The 6,330-nt window shown below is 35.2% G+C and overlaps 1 long non-coding RNA gene across 1 annotated transcript; it reads left to right on the top strand.

Annotated features, from left to right (window-relative positions):
• The first annotated feature begins 361 nt into the window (after nt 1-361).
• LOC110733601 lies at nt 362-3,359 on the top strand. Its single transcript, XR_002513656.1, has 2 exons — nt 362-601; nt 2,984-3,359. It is a non-coding gene; the product is annotated as an uncharacterized LOC110733601 (long non-coding RNA).
• The last annotated feature ends 2,971 nt before the right edge of the window (nt 3,360-6,330 follow it).

Below are 6,330 nucleotides of genomic sequence, written 5' to 3'. Positions count from 1 at the left end.
TTCTTCCTCCTACAGTTTCTCCTTCACTCCATTCAGTATGATTTTGATTTTTCGAATTTGGGTTAAGCTTTAGTGGTTCTATATCAAGATTTTAAGGTATGTAATATTTCGAATTAGGGTTCTTAATTTAATAATAGCCCTAAAATTCGAATTAATTTTTGTTGTTGATAAGTTAGCATAGTAACATTACTACAAACACTAGAATAAGAATCGAAAAATACAAAACGGTTAGCAAATTATTCTCAACAATTATATTTATTTTTTAATAAAAAAATCAACTAATTAATGGTAGAGTCCCTATTTCTATTTTTTTTCTTTTTTTAAAAAAATTAGGAATAGATATTAGAATTACTTTACCCTCAAATTAATTTTTTTATGAAAGAGAAATAATGTAACCCACGCTAATTTCACTTTCACTTAATTTATTCTGAAAGAAGCGTCAGCCTTTGCATCGCCGAACCCACCGCCGCACCCACTGACGCACGCCCATAGTCACCGACACACCGGCGCACCGCCACACCCACCGAAGCACCACTGCACTGCTGCATCGTAGCCCCACCACTGCACTGCTGCACCGTAGCCCCACCACTGCACTAAATAGGTGAGTTTCGAATTATTCCTCTTCTGTAGGAATTTGATTCGATTTTGTTAGTATAATTGCAGTATATATTCATTATTCGAATTATACAATTAAATTGTACTTATAATTCAATCATATATTCCTCAACTTTCAGTATTTTGATTGGAATTTTAGGTAGATTAAAAGAAACTTCAAAGTTCTAATTTTAGGGCAAATTATTCAATCGATTTTTTAGCGCAATTAATTCTATCGAATATCAGCAATTTCAATCAAACTACCCTTGATTTATTCGAATTACATTTATTTCATTGTCAATCAAAATGAATATCGCCAAATTAATCTTACTGTGGTCAAATATACAATTTTAATTAGATAAAGAAAGAGGGGCAGGGTAAATTTTTTGCCACTATTATGCAATTGATGTTCAGTTCATTTATGTGATAGATTTTAGGCATTTTATTTTCTTTGCTTTTTGTTCATGAGCGTGTTGGTTATAATTTATGGGATTGAATTTCTGTGATAATTAAATTTGGTTGCTCATTGCTTTGTGTGTTCTTTGATGGTGGTTCTAGTGATGTATTAGAGTAGTCATGGTGTTTACCATGTTTACAAGGATGAGTAAGGAGGTGTGAGTTTTTTGATGAAGCTTGAAATGTTTTTCCAACTCAGGTACAAATAATTTGATTACACTTTTTGTCTAAATTTAAGTAATTGTGATAATTTGATGTACTCCGTATTTAATTGTAGAATTTTTTGGATTTTTTATTACAATTTTTGTCTTAAGTTAAGTAATTGTGACCTCTTCTTTTTGTTGCATGCCAAGCCAATTACTTTCTTTTTGTTGCATGCCAAGCCATCATGCTTATAGAGTCGAGAAACCTCGTTATAACTGCTTTGATTTAGTGGAGAAGTCTTATGAACATATGCAAGGTCAACTCATTAATTGATGAACATATGCAAGGGTTATTTGATGATGAGCTTGATCTGGTTATTTTGGGGTTCTATTGAAAAAGGGAGGGTCAACTCATTAATTTAGAGGGTGGATGTTTACATAATTTGCTATGTTGTACTACTCTTTGTATAATTTACTATAGTCAGGTACATAATTTGCTCTTTGTATCCTATTGATATAAAATGGGTTAAGTTATAACTATATGCTCGTTGTCGGTTGTATGTCTTCTCTTAATTTAACATGTGGTAATTTATCACTATTAAATCATTATATAGAAAACATTTTCCCACCAAATTAGCGTTAGTTTGTTTTATTAAAGTGCATACTTGTACTCCTACACGGCTACACCTTCTCATGTGTTAAAGTAGCGAGGATGAAATTTACCTCAATCGTTGTTGAAATTCTCCCATCAAAGGTAAGATCTATTCATACCTTTTTGTAAATTCAGTAGAATCTCGCTGGATTAGAGTCAGTTTGAAGGTCTGACTTCTCTGGGCTCGTTCTCCTTCATAACAGATGATTTTTAGGTGATTCTTTTTTTGAATTTGGGTTATTTTTTGTCTACTCTGTTCCTGTAAAATTTCAGAATTTTTTGAGTTTGGCTGCTATTAAACTGGATTGTTTTCTGAAAACTGGTCAATTTTTGTTCAATTTGGTATATGCTTCTTTTTTAGAGGGTTTTTCTTAGAGCTGTGTTGAGATTTTTGCTGGGATATTCCTGTGCGGTTTAAGGTGTTTTAAGAGTATTTTGCTCATATAAATTTCATCCTTGCTACTGTTATACTTTGTGTGGTTTTTTTACTCTGATTTGTGCACATATTTTGTGTTAAAAACATATGGGTGAAGAGGCTATAAACAAACTTATGTCAAAGTTCAAGAGAAACTTGATATAGTGGAGGAAAAGTTGATTAATAGATTATAAGCTAGGTACGATGCCTTTGCTAAGTTGTTACAATAAGAAGAAGAAAAAAATGGAAAGATAATGATAATGAGTATTCAAGTATTCTTTGCATATTCTAAAGCTAGTGATGGACAGTATTAAGTATTTCAAGTTAGTCTAGATGTTTGAGAAATAGATACCTTGTTATTTGTTCTTGGAAGATGATGTGAATTTTTTAGTCTAGATGCATGTACAAATATCAGATTTAGAATAGCAAGTATGGGTGCTTTAATTGTGTTTCCTGCCATTGATTTTATGTAAAATTTAATAACTTTCCTGGTATGGTAGTTCTTTATATATGACTGTACTTCATGCCATTTGCAAAAGAAATATCCACCATGCATGTTTGCCTAATCCCTAATAAAATACATTTTGATGTGTGCTAGTGTCACTATATATTTTCTGAAACTCTTCTAGATGTTGAAGCTGTAAGTGTTGATCTCCTTTTTCCAATGGCTTACTACCGAACTTTAATTTGAGTTATATATACTTTGTAAATTTTTATTTTCAGGACATGACATGTCAATTCGAGTTCAAGATATTAGTTGATCAAGGTGGTGCATGCTTTCTAGTAAGTTTCCGAGCAATGGTCAGCTCTGATTTTCCGATACGGAGAGACAAAACAATGTGAACAACAGACAGAGTTATGTGAGAGACAATATTGGGCCTTGTGAGAGACATGCTTGTAATTTATAAGTACATCATTTTCTTGATGTAGAGCTGATGATATATATGTAGATTTTAATTAAATTGAGCCTTACATTGTTTAGGATATATAATCTTTGTATTTATCATAAAAGTGAATTAATATTTTATACTGTTTCACATAATAAAAAAAAATGTAGCGTATTAGTGGGGTGAATACAAGTTATGTGAAATTATTTGGAGTACGTGTTTTGTTTGTTAAATTGTAATAGGGTGTAACAGGTTTTAACCATTTGACGTTGGGTCGTTCGGTAGGATTTGAATCAAATATTTATAAAAAAAATATTTATTAGTAACTAGCTTAATCTACTGCTAGTTACTAATAGATTTTTTTTAAAGAAAAACTAAAACTATTCATAACTGGCGTTAGGCTATGCCAGTTACAAAAATACACTATTTGTAACCTGCATAACTTAACGCTAGTTATGAATAATATGCTTTCTAACATGAAAATAGACTATTTGTAACTGGCGTTGGGTTAAGTCAGTTACAAATAGTACATTATTTGTAACTAACATTAGCCGGTTACGAATAATTTTCACTAGTTGTAACGGTGGCATTCGCAACCAACAATGCCAGTTACAAAAAGCTAATTTCGCCAGTTACAAATAGCATTTTTTTCTACTAGTGACAGTATCTAAGGCTCGCCTAGCCGCATGATACTATGTTCGCAAAAACATAGTACGTAGTACTAAAACAGAGCACAAATCCAAATTGAGCATAACGGCATTTTTCAAGCAATCAAACAATTTCTTGCAATACTATAGTAATTATTGTGACAAATTAGACAAGAATTGCTAGCGAAAACATCAAGAACGAGTCACATTGTTTTTCACGACCTTAGGAGGTCCAACAATGGCAAATTGCTCATTTCTTCACCAAATTGAGTCAAACAAGTCTCAAATTACTCCCAAGGCAATATACAAACATAATCAAGCAATTTCATGGCATAAAACTTGACAAACAAAGCAAATTGAGCATTATAAATTTCGAATTTACATAAAATTCGTGAATAAACATGCAAAGAATTCATAAAAAACCAATGTGATTTTGAAGAAAAATTACATAGATCGGGAAAATAGATGAAAAGAGCTTTAATTTGCAACGAATTTGAGTGAATTCGGTTGAGAAACGAGCAAGAACCGAGCAATTGAAGCTTTCGGGTTTTTTCGAATAGTTTCGCGACGAGCAGCCAGCAAAATGAAGAGGAAAGGGGTATTTAAGGAAATCCCCGTACTGGCGCCAAGCCCTATGCATTGGCGTCAAAAATTAGGCTTGGCGCCTGCCGCCAATCTCATCGCCTGGCGCTAAGACTAATAAAGTGGCGCCGATGGCTTTTCCGCGGCGCCAGAGCACCCAGCCACCTGATGAGGTTGTTTCACCTTTTTGCAACATATTTTTGGGTTCCTTGGTACGCCAGTTAGCCCCTCTAAGCAATTTGACATGATTTAGTAATCGGCTTGATTACATAAAGTGGTCGACCTGATGATAGATCGTCTCACTTAGCTTGAAGCGCCTAAGCATTGGCTCATTAGCAAAAAGGCACCGACATAATGGTTCATTAGCAAAAGGCACCGACATAATGGTTCATTTGCAAAAGGCACCGATGTACAGGTTCAAAGCAGCAGAAATGTCGACGTACATGCATAGCGAAAGCAAAGTTCAGGCGAACTTTTAAAGATCGACAGGCGTGGGTCTTCGGTAATTTCCTTAGGAAAATTATCGCATCAAATGAGGATGACTTCTAGTGAAGTATCTTCGACGGCGTTCCCTAGCTTGCGGAGAGTTGTCACAAACAACTGGAGGTAATTTCGGGCGAAGATGTCTTCGATCATATTCCCTTAGGCATGGAAGATGGTCATAATGCGGATGGAGATTGTTTCGAGAGAAATAATCTTCGATAGTATTCCCTTGGACGCAGAATATTGTCAATACGGATGAGGATTTGTTTCAAGAGAAGAAATCTTCGATGGTATTCCCTTGGACGTGGAATATCATCATAGCGGAGGAGGATCGTTTCAGGCGAAGCAATCTTCTAATTTGGAAGCAGTTACGGGCGTAGCAGTTTTCAAGCGGGATGGCATTCTCTAGCTTGCAGAAGGTCATCAAAACAACAGTAAAACGGCAGGAAATCGGTTACTTTCAGAGACGTGTGCTCGACGGTGCAAGATACGCGTTTCTTAACTCTTTTATCTGTTTAACTAACGATAGTTTTGCAGGTATCGGCGTTACAAGAGTGGTTTAGGATCGCAGAACGTTCTGAATCATTCTCCGTCCCTATCGATACTTTGACTTTTGTTTTCGAAACTCGCGTTTCTCCAAACTCAGTCAAAGTAGGGGCTTCTGTAGACACCCATTTGTGTCTCCCCGAAACCAAACCCAGTGATGAGTACCTTTCACGTCGAATCATAATCGGATGAAGCGAAAGTGTGGAAAGTCTAGTGTTGCGGATAGTTTTTAATTCTTTTCTCTTCTCTTTGTTTTTGAAAACTTATTTTAAGAAAACAGCCAATCCAGTTTGGTTGGTCCATGATATGGGTTCAATAGTAGTGTAGTTGGATGGGGCTTGCAAAGACCTTTCCAACGATATATTATAAGCCCAATTCTGATGAATATTGAGGAAGTTATGGCCAATTTACTAAACTGGGCTCGGTTTAAGCTTTATATACGGCCCAATGATCTAGGGGAGGGCCTAATATGATTTATCATTCCTAATGCAATTAGGAATGGTTTTAGTCTTCTAGATTTAGAAGGTTCTTTTCATTCCTAATCCAATTAGCATTGATAAATTGACTTTTGTTTATTTTTCAGAGTTTTAATCAAAATCAAATAGCATTTTCAAGTAAATTATATGATTTTATCCTCAAGTACGACAAACTTATCTGATTTTCGAAAACGCGTTAAAATTAGGCTTGGCGCCTGACCCCAAGCTTTGGCGCTTGGAACCAGGCCTGGCGCCTGGCGCTAACCATTGGCGCCTGGCGCTAGTGTTGGTGCCTGGCGCTAGTTAGCCAGGGTTTGCGACAACTCTGTTTTTTGTGCGTCAGACTCTATTTTGTTAATTTTATATTTTTGGCTGATTTTCTCTATAAATAACGTATTAAAAACTCCGTTTTCATTCACCAATTCTCACGATCATTCATCTACAATCAG

Source organism: Chenopodium quinoa, unplaced genomic scaffold, assembly GCF_001683475.1.
Source record: "Chenopodium quinoa cultivar QQ74 unplaced genomic scaffold, ASM168347v1, whole genome shotgun sequence".
NCBI lineage: Eukaryota > Viridiplantae > Streptophyta > Magnoliopsida > Caryophyllales > Amaranthaceae > Chenopodium > Chenopodium quinoa.
This window is presented reverse-complemented; position numbering and strand designations above follow the sequence as displayed.